We start from the raw sequence: 16,399 nt of genomic DNA on the forward strand, positions 1-16,399 counted from the left end.
ATACGTTAGAGGCAGTTGCAAGGTGCATAAGCTCCTCAGTGCTGAGAAGGCAGCCAGATCACCTTAGAGTCCTGCCTTAATCAAATAATAGTACAAAACAAACTTACACACAATAACCAAGCAACCAGAAGGATGACCCTCAAAGTACTGGACACTTTGTACTACTCAGCTGGGTTGTATTTTTATGTTACAGATGCAGCATTTAGTAATAATCAAAATATGCATGCTAACTAAAAAGAAAATTAAATTTCTTTTTTAAAAATGTAATTTTAGCCTAAAATTCTCACAGTTTTTAAATCTATTATACAGATAGTAGATATTTGCTGTTGCTCCATTTCTTGCAGATGAGCACTCACAGTATCTTTCCCATACACAGCAAAGAGCCACAGAGGCTGCAGCTGGACCCGAGTAGCACCTGTATCATTCCAATCTGAACTGTGCAGGACACTGCTGGGAGTGCAGCACTGCCCTTCTGCCAGCTGCCTTACCCAGGCAAGGCTGCAGCAACCCTGGGAGGCTGCTCTCACTTACAAGGGTTGTGTGACATGATCTGTCGCTGCAGGACAGAAACACACAGCTCACAGTTACCTTGGGTTGACTTCAGCAAAGGCTTACTGAATTCTTTGTTCTTAAAAGCTGTATAAATTTCCCCAGGATTTTCCTTGATATAAGAAAATTATCTAAAGGTTAAGTGTTGGTAGTCACAACTGTCTCTATCCTAAGTTAACTCATGGGTGCTGTGCTACTTTTCTGTTCAAATGTGTGCAGTCAGGTTTTACCCACTGTATCTATATATATCACACAACCATGGAATCACAGGCTCATAGGATTGTTAGGGCTGGAAGGGACCTTAAAGACCATTTAGTTCCAACTCCCTTGCATGGGTGAGGACACCTTCCTCTGACCAGGTTGCTCAGAGCCCCATCCAGCCTGGCCTTCAGGGATGGGGCATCCACAAGTTTTCTGGGCATCCTATTCCCCTGCCTCACCAGTAAACACTGATATAACACAGTGATTTATGTCTACATATAATAGTTTAGCTATACCATAACTTCTGAAAATACAGAACGTTTCATTATGAATAATCCACCCAAACTAAAATCTTACCCTCTTTGTAAAAACTGAATCAAACAGCCCCTCCTGATAACAAAACTATTAATACAGACAAAGATATATTGCAGAAGCAGTGGGCCTATGGGCATTACAGAAAGCTGAAAAAACTTATATATTAAATGGGCTTTGAGGTGTGGTTTGGATATAAATAGCACTGCCTTCATTTTTTCTAACTTCATGTGAACATCTTTTAAAAACATTTAAAAATCATACTTAAGCAGTGTCCATGTGCTTCATCCAGCAGGCCCACAGCAAAGTCCATAGACCAGAAACAGTGCTGTGAACCTCCCCCTGAATACCAGAAATCAGGGATGTTTCCACGGAGCTCTTGGTAAACATTGTCCTGATGACAGAACCGCAGTAGCTTGCCATTCAATAATTTGTTTAGAAAATGCTAGCAGTAGGCTTCCATTCAAAAATGAGTATAGCCCTCATCTAATTACAGAGTGACTTTCCATCTCAAATGGAAAGTCAATATCCTCTCAAATATATCCTCTCAAAATTCTATACCTACATCTATAACATTCATTAACCCTATATATCATAAAAATCTATTACCATGTAGCTATGCAGACCTTTGAGGCAGAGAAATGGCAAGCATTTGTTCTGAATCTACTCAAGCAAAAGGACTAAGAAATAATAGATCAGAGAGCAAAAAACTAACAAACTGAAAGAAATATTGTGAAAAGTTCTTGCTCCTAAAATATTCTTGATCCTTTTGAACTGCTCAGCTTATATCAGAAAACATCAATAAAAATACTTAACCCTTCATAATTTACTCAGTTTCAGTAATTAAGAATTTTTCCTAATCACAGTCTTTTTGTTTTTGTTTTGTTATTTTCTAAATGTAAATGCATTTTTTTTTAAATTTTAGTATTTTCCTTTATCACATCTATTTCATCTTTTTTATTGGACATAATTTCTACTGCTGGTGCTTTGCATACTTTGAGCTTTTAACAGGTTAGACCTGAGCTTTGTATTTCCTCTTTATTATTCACACATTTGAAAAAAAAAGGGAGAAAATTGTATTTCTAAATTTTTTGACATCTTACTGTGTCCACAAACTTCTTGCCATACTCACCTTAGTAAGCCTCTCACAAACTTTCCTATCATTAACCTCTTTACTGTTCTGTATTCTGCCTCCTCTCTTTTTGCTTTACATTCACCAACTGCTTCAAATGATAAAGAAAAAAGTGAACTACTTTGATTAAAAAAGTACAATAAAGGCTGAAGAATGTTCTATTTTAGTTTTGCTTCTTAACTTGTTTTTAATCATAATAAGCAAAATTAAAAACAGTCACTTGGCATCAATGCAAGAACACACATACACACAAAAGGAGACTTAAAACTTTTTAAAACTACTTTTAGACTAAATTTTAATGAAAATATCTAATATCTGAGAAGAGATCTCCTTCATGATAATTAATTGTCTGTCTTTCATAGTGTACTCCACATGTAGATCCCAAGGCATGGTACTGATGAAGTTGGGTAACTGAGATTTCATAGGAATGGCACCACATGGATGTACGCTGTGCTCAGCCACCAAGTCAAGTACACCTGAACTTGCAGCACCTTGATGCTGTATCTGATTGCCAGCACTGTCTCCTCTCTGGTTCTGTTTTCTTAGGTAAATTGCTGAGGTTGGTGAGTGAGATAGGAGATAAGAGGAAATCTAGACCGTATTCTAAAATTAATATCAAAGTGACATATTGAGGTCTTTTCAAGTACACAGTCAAACTGGCTGAACATGGGAGCTCAGCAAGAAAGCACTGCATGGATATGGGTGCTGAATGGAAAAAATCCCTCAATTATACATGATTTCTATGACTTTATTGTAATCTAAACTTAATTTGAACTTTTCCAAATAAGAAACCAATCTAGAAAATTTGCAGTAAAGCTAAATTAAGATTCTTGGGAGGGCTCTTGTAACTGAAGTTTAGGCAAAATTCTGTTACAAAACATCTGCCTAAAGTTGTGTAACCACTGTCAAGTCTGAGATTATACTATGTAAACATCATATTAGGGTAAACTCACTGATAGTGTCAATGCTTTGTTTATTTTCTGAAGTCTGGTGGAATTTTTAACAGGTTTACTGTATTCTCCTGGGTTGTTTCTTGTAATATTGTGATACCCCTAAAAATCATAGTGGTTTCCCCTAAATCCCCTCTCCTTATCCAAAACTGATGTAACACATTCTCTCAGCAAGCAAAGCTTCTGGTGAATTTTGTGATCCTTTCTAACAGTCATTCAGCATCAGCATGTACCTATAAATCAGGCAAAATTTCCTTTTGTCTTGTGAATTTCAGGCATTAGATGGTCATCTCTCCTGGAAAGGCACCAGATTAGTCTGTTCTGTAGATGGTTCACAGTGGAGTTCTCTTTTTTAATAACTTTCTAATAAGTAAATCAATGTACTGGTTTCCGCTGATTGAAAGTGCCTCCATCAAGGTACAAAGGCAGACTAAGAAGCCTTTTCATATTTCATCTGATCTCAGGTCATTGAATTGATTCTTTATATAATAGTGAAAAGACTTCAAGATTCTGTAATTAACAGTCAGGGTACTGCTAGCAAATGATCTTAGCACTGTCTATATCAAAATGCCTATTTTTTTTTTTCTTGTGGCACTGCTTTTGCTAGCTGTTCCAAAGGTTTACCAAAAAATGTGTGTTTCTGCCCTCTGTGCTCTAAAATTGCTGTATCAATGGAATTATTTTCCTCTTGAAATCACACTATGAAAACACTTGCTTTTGATCAGCAAACTAAAAGGCTAGTTTTTACTGACTCACAATTAGCCTAGATGTTATTTCAATTTATAGTCTTATCGTTTTTCTGAAGAATTCCAGGTTCTTAAGACATCACTAGGTTTGCACTGGGATGTGTTTTTTAATAATTGTATTTATCATTATGTGTCATTAAAATGAAAATATCTGAAGTACTTCAAAATAACATTCACAAGAATTTGAGAGTAAATGACACTAATCATAAGAGCACCTCAAAGTGTATAATTTAACAATACACAAAATAAGGAAAGCACAACACAGAATTCCCATATCAACTCAAGTTCTAAAAATCTGTATTGGAGCCAAGATACCTGGTGTCTTACTTAAAGCTCCAGGAAATCAGTTTCTAAACACCAAAATGTTAAAGATGCAGGATGGAGCTAAAAAAACCCTTCTTTAGGGGCTCAGAACAGTTTCAGGGCACTGAGTTAGCGTTTTTGATAGGGATCTCACATTAAATTGACCTTTCCTGGTGAAAAGATGCATCACCTGTGAGCAGCTGCTAACCCTGCCCTGCCCTGAGTCCCAAGGCTATGGAGGTGTGACCGTTCCCTTTCCTGGCTGCTGCAGTTTCCCAGCCAATGTAACTCAGATGCACATTGCCAGCAGTGAGGGAGGCCATGTGGTTAAAGGGGAGAAAAAAGGTGTAAGAGAACCCTGACTTTGACCCTGATGGAGCCACTGGAGGGATGTGTGGCTATGAGGAACTACTTGGCTTCTTTAAAACATCATCGAGTTTCCCGGTCAAGATAAGAAACCCTGCTCTAAAAACCACGGCCACACTGGCCAAGGTAAGCATTACATGTAAATAAATGAAAAGGAAACAAATCTCTGTGGTTTTTTGGTGAAATAGTTCTAAAGTGCACTTAATGAGGCAGCCAGGGCTCAGGAATTGCAGGCAATTGTTCTCTGCAGATATAAAAGCAGTGACAGCTCCCCTCTGTCCTGAGCACCGACCTACCATGCAGCTAATGCTCTCATACTCCTGCAGGAGAAGGTAAAAGCTGAGGCTTGTTTACCATTGCCAGGCAGGAAAGGTTGCCTATCCACCAGTGATTGAGCCCCAGCAGCACTGGCCTTTCAAACAGAAAGAGGCTGAGCAGATATTTATAAGTTAAGCAGCCTTCTTGTTCCTTGAGGGGAACACACCCCTCAGCTGAAACATGAGCAGGTTGCTGCTGAACACCTTCCCTCCTAAAAGCCTCTTCTCGGGGGTAAAGTGGTGGAGAGTAAACAAAAAGGTATATAAATGTAAAACATTTCTATAAAATACAATAAAACATATTTTGAAACTCATAAATGTATGACCAAAGGTTCAGATAAACCCAATGCATCGCTTATAATAGTACCTGTGTACTTAAGAATACATTTAAATAATAGTTTGCTTCATAACATACTTTGAAGAAAGAAGAGAACTCTATTCATTTTTGATCCTCACAAAGTGCAGTTATTTTTGGAAAGAGAATTGTTAAAAATATTAATGTTATTGGATGGAGCAGCATAGTTTACAGTAATTGCTACTGGAGTCTGATGATTGGTGGTCGGTATTTTCACATGAGACTCCCCACAAAAAAATGTGCTCTTTAGCCTGTACTAAACCAAAAAAAATAGAGAATTTGGGTGAGGAACTGGAGAGTATCATTGTTTCATTTACAGTGAAAACCACTGCAGTTCCAGAGCTAGCACCCTATGTGTCTGTGTATTCTCTGAAAATAGAGCTGGCTTTGGATTGAACCATCTCTCACCAGCTATACAGAGGGGAAGTGATGTCACTCTGAAAATAAATATAGAAATGGGTTTTCTGGAAATATTTATACTTTGTTCATGGATAAAGTGCTGAATGTACAGCCAAGGAGAGCCCACTGCTCAGCTTGCACCACTTGAAAAGAGGCAAGTTTTTAAATTTGCAAAGATTCTCCCACCAGGGACTTTTTTTTCTTTTAAAATAACTGACTCTTGACATAACCTTGTCTGTTTTAAAGGCCAAACATTTTCCTTACTCCCAAGTGCTTTGTGAGCCTTAGGGATATATTGTCCCTGGCAAAACTGGGATAGCAATATCCTGGGAACGGGTGATTTCCATCAGGGACAAGGAAATCGCTCCAAACCACATTTCATTCTGGTTACAGCATTTTAATGAGATTTGCAAGCCCTTCTGAGACACTCACAAGAAACATTCAGCCCCAAACCCTCAATCAGAATCCTGAAAGTTTTTCTAATGTCTCAGCAGAAGATGGATCTTAGGACTCCAGTTTGGCTGTGATATTTCTTACATTATATTTAGCATTGATTAATTAGTGGGTGACTAAGTATTGACCTCTCAATTAATTCTGAAAGAAGTTGGATGACTGGAAATACCTAACAACATTTGAGAAGTGACTCCTTAAGTGTTTCCTGGAAAACAGCTTCCAAAACTCTTCTTCAATAACTTCCAAACCCCTTCATGATATGGATTTCACCTTAATCAAGCCACTCTTATTCTAATGAACACATAATATGAGAATATGAGAATATGAGCAAGAATTTTTATGGGAAATAAAATTGTAGCTAGCAATATATGTGCAATAAGAGTGCATATATGTGAATGCAAATGAAGTTACCATCATCTACCTCTCTGTGATCATGCCTCAGTCACTAACAGCTTGTTTGCAAATAGTGTTGCATGGATCCAGATATTCCACTTGGAGTGAAAAAAGCAGCTCATTGAGGACAGGATCAATAACACCAAAAGAATAAAATAATAAGGGGCACAAAATAACTTAAAGAAACAAAGGGTTAATAAGTAAATCTTTAGGGTAAAAGGTGATTTAAATTTCATCAGAAATGAATTGTGATTCAGATCATGCTGTTTTTTCCAGTTTACACATTTTGAATTAATGTAGCATGGATTATGTTGCATAAAACAATGACAATACATGAATTCTACTCATGGAAATTACTCATCCATCAGCCAGTGTCAGGTACATTCAGAAGCACATGCTTTAAGTTCTGCACTGTAGGTTCAAGTCATTTGTATGTGAATAATGCTCGTTGTGAAAATGAAAACAAGAAGAGATAAGGAAACTTTGGGATCCTTCTGCACTGACTTCTCTTTGACCCAGGAAAGAACAATGAATGTTTGCTTTCCCTTGGAAGGGGTGCCGACAAGGCTACACAAACAAAGAAGCAGAAGCTCAGCTGGTGCAAATTAGTACAGTTGCACTGACTTAATGGAACTGCATCCTTTTCCCCAGCTAAAGATGTGGACACAAATGTTAAAGGTTCCTCTGTTTTAATTTTTTCAGGACAAGGATCAATCATGAGTACTTTCACAAATCTTCAAACAGAACTTTTCCCAAGAAGATTTTGCAGACCTGAGTCTGATTTTCTATTTCTTGAATGGCCCAAAATATTTGATTCCCCTCATAAGTGTGCTTTTTCCTAGTCCAGTTTCCACATAATTTTGTTGATTCTGTAGTACTGCAGTGAAAATAGCCCCGTCAGTCCTTCCAGGTCCTCCTCAGTTCACTAGCAGTGTGCACTCAAGGGCAATATTCAAGGGGCCCTGGCCATACATGCCCATATGCTTCCTTCTGTCTCCCAAAAACTGACTACAGTCTCTGAAAAGGAGCAGGCAAAGGCCAAACCTGCATCTACCTCAACAAAAAGACAGCACTCTAATTTTAAGCATTCCTTTCAGATGGAGATACCACTTTCATTCACCTAAAAGCAGAAAACAATTAAGTTAGATCATAAAAAGAAAAACATTTGCCAAATTTTACTGCTGTCTGAAGATCTATCTCTTCTATGGGCCTGTAGTGATGCCGTGTTTGCCTGGAAACCGAACTGTTTTTAAACCAGTAAAAGAATGTTTGTAATAGCTTGTTGTTCTCGTCAGTGCTATTAGTGTCCAGTAAACTCTTTCCTTGTAAATCCATAGATGTCAAAGGTTTCTGTGGATCTTTTCTAAGCAAGTGTATGGTTTGGCATAGCATCTGATTGGGCAGAGGTGAAGGATCCTGGTGTACAGGTCTTGGATACTGCCGTTGTCTCCTGTCAGAAAGCCTGGGAGTTTTCTAATGCTACTATTTGGCAAATGCATTTTGGAAGAGAGCCAAAAGACTGCTCTCCTCTGGCTCTGGGAAGACTGGTGCTCCAGAAGAAATCAATAGAGCCCAGTAAAAACAGAAGAAACCAAATGAAAAAGTCTGTTAGTGACTGTATGACTTCTGGGCTTAGATGTGCTCTGCCATAGCAGTTTGTGTTTACTGTTCAATAATATTCAGATTAACATCACTGTTAGAGGGATTATAGCAAAGAAAAACTTAAAAAAAAATGTAAAATGGAATGGAAAAAAAATTAATAAAGACTGAAACAAGAAGGAGGAAACAAGTAAAATGGGAAGAGCAACCTGACTGGAAAAGCAGAATGTTCCATGACCAGACATGGACACTGGGACTGAATCTTTTAGAATAAAAACAAGACTGACCCATTAGAAAACTTCATTTTCAGCAGAATAAAAGAGCAATGTTAATTTGAAGAAAGCATTTTTCTTGAGGCAAGGACAGCTGGATGCTTTTTGTTAATAAAGCAAGATCTGTTCCAGGAAGAATTCCCTAGCAATATGTGTCTCTGTCTGTATCGCCTTTACAAAGGTCCCATGAAAACATTATTAAATTACTGCTTGCCACTCTAATTTTGATGCTTTGCTGAAATTCAGAAAATGGCTGCCAGCCTAAACTGTGAACTGCTTTAAATCACTCCTATCCAGGTGATGATGAATGCTCTCTAGATTTTATCTGTAGAGTGGAAAAAACAAACAAGAATACATTACTCAACCCCTAAGATTTTTTAGAAGCTGAAATTCATCTAAAGGAACACTTGAGTCCTGTCTACCCCCCACTGAACTGATTAGGAATTTCAGCTAAATAAAGAGTGAAGGTGAGACTGAAATGCCCATGTAATCAACCTTCACAAAAAATCTAATACAAAGTTAAAACTCTTTTGAGATAAGTGCAAACACGGGAACACTGAAATAATACTGAAAGAAATGAAGGAGGCTTTTTAAAATTCCCAACTTGTGCTTTCCTCAAAGTGTAATTCAAAACTGATTAAAAGTATTAAATCCTTTTTATGCAAAGGGTTAATAACAAAATTCAAATAGTGGTGTGGTGTCCCATGGATACTCCATAATGAAAATTCAAATGCTCATTTCTTTAAGCCTTTTGTGTCCCTTTTCTAGATAATTGGTTTTTTGCCTAATTTTTGAGGCTATTTAATAACACCTCCTGCTAGACATTTCATGTAAACTCAGCAAGAGGAGGCATCGTGAGTAATAGAAAAGACTTCTGCTCATTTTAAAGCTCAAATTCATACTTTTCTTAACAAAGGAGATCCCCACTGTTAGAGTTTGGCAACCAGCAGGCCAACTGCATTGGGGAAGATTGGATTAGGGGTGCAGCTGACTGTGCAGTAAAGTCTCCACTCCAAAGCAGGATTTTTATGTAAATTCCATTACAATTCATGCTTTTTGGAGATAATGAAATGGATACAAAACACGTCAAGGTTTCCAAGTCAGCAAAATAATGAACAGGGGCATTCAGAAAGTGGATTTAATACATTTTTTTAACACTGGGACCCTTGCATGAACAGGATTGGCATCTGTTCAATGTATCACATGGAATTTACTTTTAATACTACTGTCTAAACCCCATAACTTTTCAGGTTATTAGTGATGTGTGAACATCAGCTATCAAGAGTTTTCCTCACTTTAAGCTCTAATAGGCTGTATCATTTTCAAGTGTTTGCCTGCAGGCAAATTTTACCAAAGAATCAGCCAAATAATTTTTGAAAATAGATTATTTTCAACTCAACAGCTTTACACAACTGTCTATGACTATGCCACAGCATTTTTAATCAATGAACAAATAAGAAGAGTCTGGGGTCAAGGGTGCCATTACAATGATCTCTACTTTGTTCTCCCACATAAAGTATGGAATTTGATTTGTCAGTATTTGCTCTGATCAAAGTGGAACCAGATCCTGGATGCTTTGATATTTCTTCAAATTTGTATGTTTGCTGATTACAAAATTAAAATGTGTATATATTTTTATATTTTGTGTATATTTGTAAAAGTGTGTGTAGATAAACATATGCAGGCACACAAGAAGCATTTTTAGACCAGAAATACCCTCAAATGTTGAGTTCTGCCTTTCAATCTAGCTGATATGAATATCTCTGCTGCAAAATATGCAGTGAAAATACTTGCACCACATTGAAGTGCCCATGCCATCAGGTCTATCAATCACCTTAAATACTAGAAAGACTAAAGACATCATGGGAGGGCCAACACAGAATATAACACACATGTACTACTTAAGAGCTCTGCAAGGCCTTTGGGTACTTTTCTTCTGTGGTTTGTGTGTTAATTTTAGTATTGACCTGCTATTAGTGATAGTCAGGTTCACAGTGCTCAGCAAGGATATCTGTTCAGTAACCACATTCAAGGCAAAACTGTAGTGCTGATACTGTCAGTGTCTTTATGCACAACATCCCTACTGATATAAATTCTTCTCTTAAGAGAATGGAGAAAACATCCACTTTTAGGAGCTGAAAGAAGGAAATCGTTAGCAAGTATGTAAACTACAGGTATAGAAAGATTAGCAGAGTTCAGAAATTGTAAAATACTGGGGCCAATGTTGCCTAAAGTAGTACTCTTCCCTCTTGGTGTAAGTTTTCCTTCAAACAAGCATCTACTTATTTAAATAAAAAGAAATATCCACAACAGAGGTTTTCTTTAACATATATAATCAAAACAGAAACTAACTAGTGTTCCAAAAATGTTTCAAAAAAGGAATCGACCACGATTAGAACCACAATTGAGTTTGTATGATGTGAACATTCAGCTATTAAGGTTCTTTATTATGATTGATGAGGCTAAAAGGTGAGTTTATGAATTAAAGTTTGCAAGCTCTGTTTAATGAAAAACATTGAAAAGCCACAAAAAGCAAATCTGAGAAACAGCTACTCTTATTGTTTACCACAAGATCACACTGGTCATATTGTATCATTTAAGAGTAAATGTAATAGGCTTTTCTGAAGCAAACAAAAGCAGCAACAAGCTATAAACAAATTTGATTTGTGGGGCTTTTGTTGTTCCAAGTTGTTCATTTGGTTATAATCACATACCTTGCTTTTCCTAGGGAAATATCCAGCCAAATACACTCACTTCAGGAATAAAAAGGAAAGTAAGTAGCAACAGAGAGAGAGAAAACATGTCAGGATCCTGCCCTGCTTCACTGTAGTAAGCAGTAATTACTCTGGAAAGTGCTATTAAGCTGAGTACTCAGTGGGCCAGGCTCAGCTCCCCATATTCAGGCAGACTTAACACACTGGCCACCAGTGAGTCCTCCTGAGCTGTGCTCTGAACACCAGCACACAGCGAGCAGTTACTGATATGAATAGTCCTGCTGACTTCAATACAATTATGGAGAAGAAAGAAACAACTCAGGGTGGGTCCAGCTGGTATCAAAATCAATCTCAACAGGAATAAGGATGGCAGAATCAAGTCTTCTGGGCACAGCCAGCTCACTTCATGCTATAGCAAAACACAGCAAAAAGCATTTATGCCTGATAGACTAAAAACCAGGCTGGAAAAAACCCTTTTAATTAAGAATGATAGGAGTGGAAAATCTTCTTCCTAGAAGAAAATAAGAATATACGAAAGATATAAGCAGAACCAAAAGAACGCTAAAAAAGCCACTCTTTTCCGTGTTTAGGAAATGGATAGAGCTGAATTGCTCTTTGTCACAGCAATATAATACTGTCTTCAGGTGGCCATTGTTTCCATGTCACCTTTGAACCACACAAAACCCTCGTCAACATGCTCCTCAAATATTCTGTTGTTTTCTTTCAAGGAGTGATTTATAACACTTCCCAGCAAGGAATGTGCCACATCCATTAAACATTAATACTGAGTTATAGTTTTCTAAATCATAGCTATCTGCTTTGTAGTCTTGTGCTTGACTTGTATTCCAGGAAAAGAAATATATATTTTTCTGTTCTGTCATTTATTTATTCAGCACTGGGCTCTACTGAAATTTCCTGAAAACAATGAGAAAATGTCTTTTTGTTTGTTTTTAAAAATACCTGAGTTTGCTTGAAATATGCAGTGAGAGACAGTACAAATTGAGTTACAATTTGATAAGACTTGAACTGAGGCCACAGCACAATATCTCATAGCTAGGACAGCTCATGAGAGCTGCCAGAATTCCCTCCAAAGGAAAAAGCCTACAATGACCTTATATAGGAAGATGGGAGAAATCCAGAGAAAGTGAGATTTTTATTTAAATGGAGAAGAACAATGGTTCAGACACAGAAGAGAGATGTTTCCACTGGACAGCTGGTCTCCAGCTATCCCATCACATTCACAGGTACTCCTGCCTCTGATGCCTTTTCTGAATACAATTTACTAAATCACTTGAGCAGATATTTAAAAATTATGTACAACAATAATACCATTGAAATGAATGGAAGTAACTATGTGTTTAAAATTAGACACATGCTTAAATGTAAGGCAGAATGAAGCACAAAATCCTCTCACCATGATATTTTCAAGTTGTCCTTGAAGCTTGGTCAGTGAAAACACATACAGTCACAGAGCAATTCCCAACACCTCACCAGTCTTGTCTGTGGCACTGATTCCAGGGCATTAGACCCTGGATCTGTGGGGAAGATGACTGCAGCATGCTGGAGGCATTGGCTTCCTTGAGCACTTTTTGCTGGCTATGCAGCAGAATCTGCTGTGCTCAGAAAAATGCATGTCCTAGGGGAAGGATTTGGAACTAATGCACTCCAGAGCATTCTTAAACTCGACTAATCAAGTGATCAAAGTATTAATTATTATTTGTTTAGGACATCAGTATTTTCCCTCACTGTAATCTAGGCACAATCTTCCAGCTACCATCTGGTTATACTGGACTCCACTCTTAACCACCCAAAGCATGGTAAAAGCCTTGGTGCCTAATAGAGCACTCTGGGATTCATCTGGACACCCTGGGAAGCCCCAAACCGGTGTCTAACATATACTGTTTATTGTCAATTTTGTAATCTATGGTAGTTATTACATTTCAAATACAAAGAAGAAGTCTGCACTATATAATGTGAAAGAGAAGACAAAGCAACCCCATCTCAACATGTGCAGTAGACAGTAAAAGCATTTCTCTACATGCACATGAGGAAATTAACAGCATTCCCCACACATTCATTCAAAGCAGTGAACATGCTGTGCTGGATGCACATATGCATCAGAGAAGCAAAATTGCTTTAAATAATCAAAATACACAAAGGAACATTTTCTGTGTGGCTGGAAATAACCCTGACAAATGTTAATGTTTTGCAAATGAAATACATTCTTTAAGAAGCAACATAAAAAACAGAGCAAATTTTCAGATGCATACAAAATAAGCTCCTGTATTAACCTGTGTTTCACTACCTAGATGTATACAAAGATCATTGTGTGATGAACAAGTACATTCAAACTCTTTTTTTTTTCCTGAATTATGAATGTATTTTGGCAAGATCCAGAGAAGGTCAACAGCATGATTAAAGATATGAAGAAGTTCCATATGGTGAGATACTGAAGAGGAGTGGACTACCTGAGTTTAGCAGCAGATTTTGCTGATGTATAAAGTAATGAACGACAAGGACAGACCAATGTACTTTTCCCTGTGTATATCAACAGACAAAAGAGTTTCATCCAAATTAAGGAACAGTGTTTTTAGTGTCCCTGCTATTACGTTACTCAGCATATAATTAATCAGTGAAATTCGTTGCTGCAGTAAAATACTGAGATAAATTGATTGCAAACAGGATTAGTCACACACGGATAAGACCAACATACTGATTAAGACTGGATAGGGCAATACACAACTTCCATTTCTCAGGCTACCAGTTTGATTCCTCAGAACACAGCAACTGCAAAGTCCAGAAAAAAAGCTTTGCACTGGAATTTTCTGGGTAGAGGAGAAAAAGCTACATACCATCTTTTGTCATGGTCTTTGAAAGGTGTGAAACATCAAACAAGAGGGCTTACTTTACTATGACAATTTCTATATTACAGTTGCCTACAAGACTTTTTTTTTTCTAATTGAGAATACTGACAATACATAATAAGTAAATAAAAACTGAAATTGAAAAGCAAGATTGAGTTGTAGCTAGTGTTTACAATAAATGAAGCTCAAATCCTGCTGTTATGTTTCTGACAACTTTAATAATAATAGATCATCTTGTTTTAGTTGCACACTGAGAGGGGGCTGCAAGGTGTGTCACCCACGAGAATGACTAATGTGTTATGCTTATCACTGTAGAAGCAGAACTATCTGAATTCTGCTTGCTAACTACAGGGCAGTGCAAATTATCCCAACAGCACCGTGTGTTCTTTCTATACCTTGCTCACAGGCCAGGATTGCTTAGTCCCAATGTATTAATAAGTAAGTGCAAGTATTTCAACAATCAGCATTTTAGCATTTGCATGCAAACTCTCATGCTGTGTAATTATACACAGTGCTGGCACTCAAATTAATTAAAGCTGATTTCTCTGTGACTGCAAACTGGTCATATCCCCAGACTTGCTCTAGTATGAAGTCATCACCCTATATTCAACATGACACTTTATGTCCCTAGCATTCTTAGCAATGCTAATATGCAACAACTGTAAATTAGGCAATATTTTACACAGCAGCTGACAACCACTGGTTAGCTGTTGAGTTCCTCCTCCCCCTCCCCCCGACACTTTCCACATAAAAGTAAGAAACCAGTTATTTCCATTGTGCTTGCTTTGTAATTATCTGAACTAACAATGTAAACAAATTACATACATTGTTTCAACAGATACTTGCCCATGTTTGATTAGGGGTTACAGAAAACTTATAAAACACAAAACCCAAAAACAACATCAACAATGTTTGTTTGATGCTAACATGCAATTAGTCTCTGACAATTTCAATGTTAATTTAAAAACTCCTTCTCTTTCTCTTTTTCTCTGAAATGGCTTTTTAGTTTTAAAAGGCGTGCTCTTGCCAGGCAAGAATAGGGAATTGAGGAGGCAGAGCAGAAGAGCTGACTGTTAGATTTCAGGACTCCTCATCAAATAAAGTGGAGCTGCAGAAGAGACAATTCTTTGCAGCAGAGACCCATAAATGCTGACTTCTGGGGCAGTGCTGAGTTCCAGTCTCTTTCAATAAAGTTGCCTGCTCTAACTTTATAATTTGGTTGAAATAAGTCCTTTCTTAATACATTTTTTCAGCAGAGATCTCCTCTGAGAAATTAAAAGATTACCATGATCTTTTATCTTACAAATATGACTGCAGTAGGGCCATTCTCCTATAATCTTCAGAAACAGAAAAGAATACAATCAAGCCCATTGGTATTCTGCATTTACAAAATTTCATACAGACTGTTTCTTCAGCTACAGAAATGAATTACTCCAAGAGAGTTTATGGCTTTATTTCCTTGGAGCCATAGACTGTTCTTGATGCAGAGCCGCTCTCCTAGAGCTTCTCCTGTTTGTACCAGTGGATTTACCATAGTGACTGACAACAACAGTTTAAAAAATGCTGTGACTCTCCCACTAAAGTAAACCCCCAAGTAAGATCAGATCTTGTTTTGCTTCTCTCCACATAATTTGGTCCTCAGAAAAGGCAGAGACAAAATATGACAAAAGATAATTGTACAGGTTGATACCATAATAAAGTAGTTTCTTTAAGCTAACATAAATTATAAAGAGAATTTCTGTATTCTAACAGCAATAATCAGCATAGGAAGTTCTCTTCCCTCAGTTGACACAGAAACTGCTGAAATACAATGAACAGATCAAAGCCTACCTTCTTTAGCCTGAATTGAAACACTGTTGTGGCTGTTATGCTCCTTCCTTCACTGTTGAGCGTGTTCAGCTTTGGTGGATTTTAGGTTCATTTTCATCACTTATAAAAAAATATAAATCAGAAAAAAAGGCATGTCAGCTCACATTGTTTTGACATGGTGAGAACATGGAAATGCTAGAAAGACTTATTTTGGGTTAACAAACTGGAGATAACTGAAACATAGAGTGATAAATATAGACTTGGCAAATATTTACAGAATCAACTGAGCTTAAGCAACTAGAATATTTAGAATGCCTTTGATAATGTTTTAAAACTTAGCAGTAGCCTAAGTTCTGTGAGTCCCCATCAAAATCAAGAAACACTGAAACTAGGCAAAGGCAAAAACCATTCCCATACCCTTCTAAATGTTTCTTTTCAAATGCTACAGTATATTCACATACTTCTGCTCTCTACTTGGACAGGCCAGACCCAAAGACTTGTTTCTATTCACAGAATCACAGAAAAGGCTGAGTTGGAGGGACCCTCAAGGATCACTGGGTCCAGCTCCCGACCCTGCACAGCACCCTCCCCAAGAGTGACACAGCCTGCTCGAGAGCATCCTAACCAGCACTGCTGCAGTTCAGAAAACACTAGAAACAAACAGT

General features: G+C 37.5%; 1 protein-coding gene across 1 annotated transcript in view; it reads right to left on the bottom strand.

Annotated features, from left to right (window-relative positions):
* The window catches only part of ADGRL2 (adhesion G protein-coupled receptor L2), a 204,673-nt gene extending 188,795 nt beyond the window's left edge, over nt 1-15,878 (bottom strand). The window contains exon 1 of the mRNA XM_071436413.1: nt 15,756-15,878. The gene's annotated coding sequence lies outside the window, so the exon portion shown is untranslated. The remainder of the gene's footprint in view (nt 1-15,755) is intronic.
* Nucleotides 15,879-16,399: the final 521 nt, after the last annotated feature.

This window comes from Agelaius tricolor, unplaced genomic scaffold (genome assembly GCF_023055355.1).
Source record: "Agelaius tricolor isolate 1412-34295 unplaced genomic scaffold, bAgeTri1.0.p SCAF_11, whole genome shotgun sequence".
Lineage (NCBI taxonomy): Eukaryota > Metazoa > Chordata > Aves > Passeriformes > Icteridae > Agelaius > Agelaius tricolor.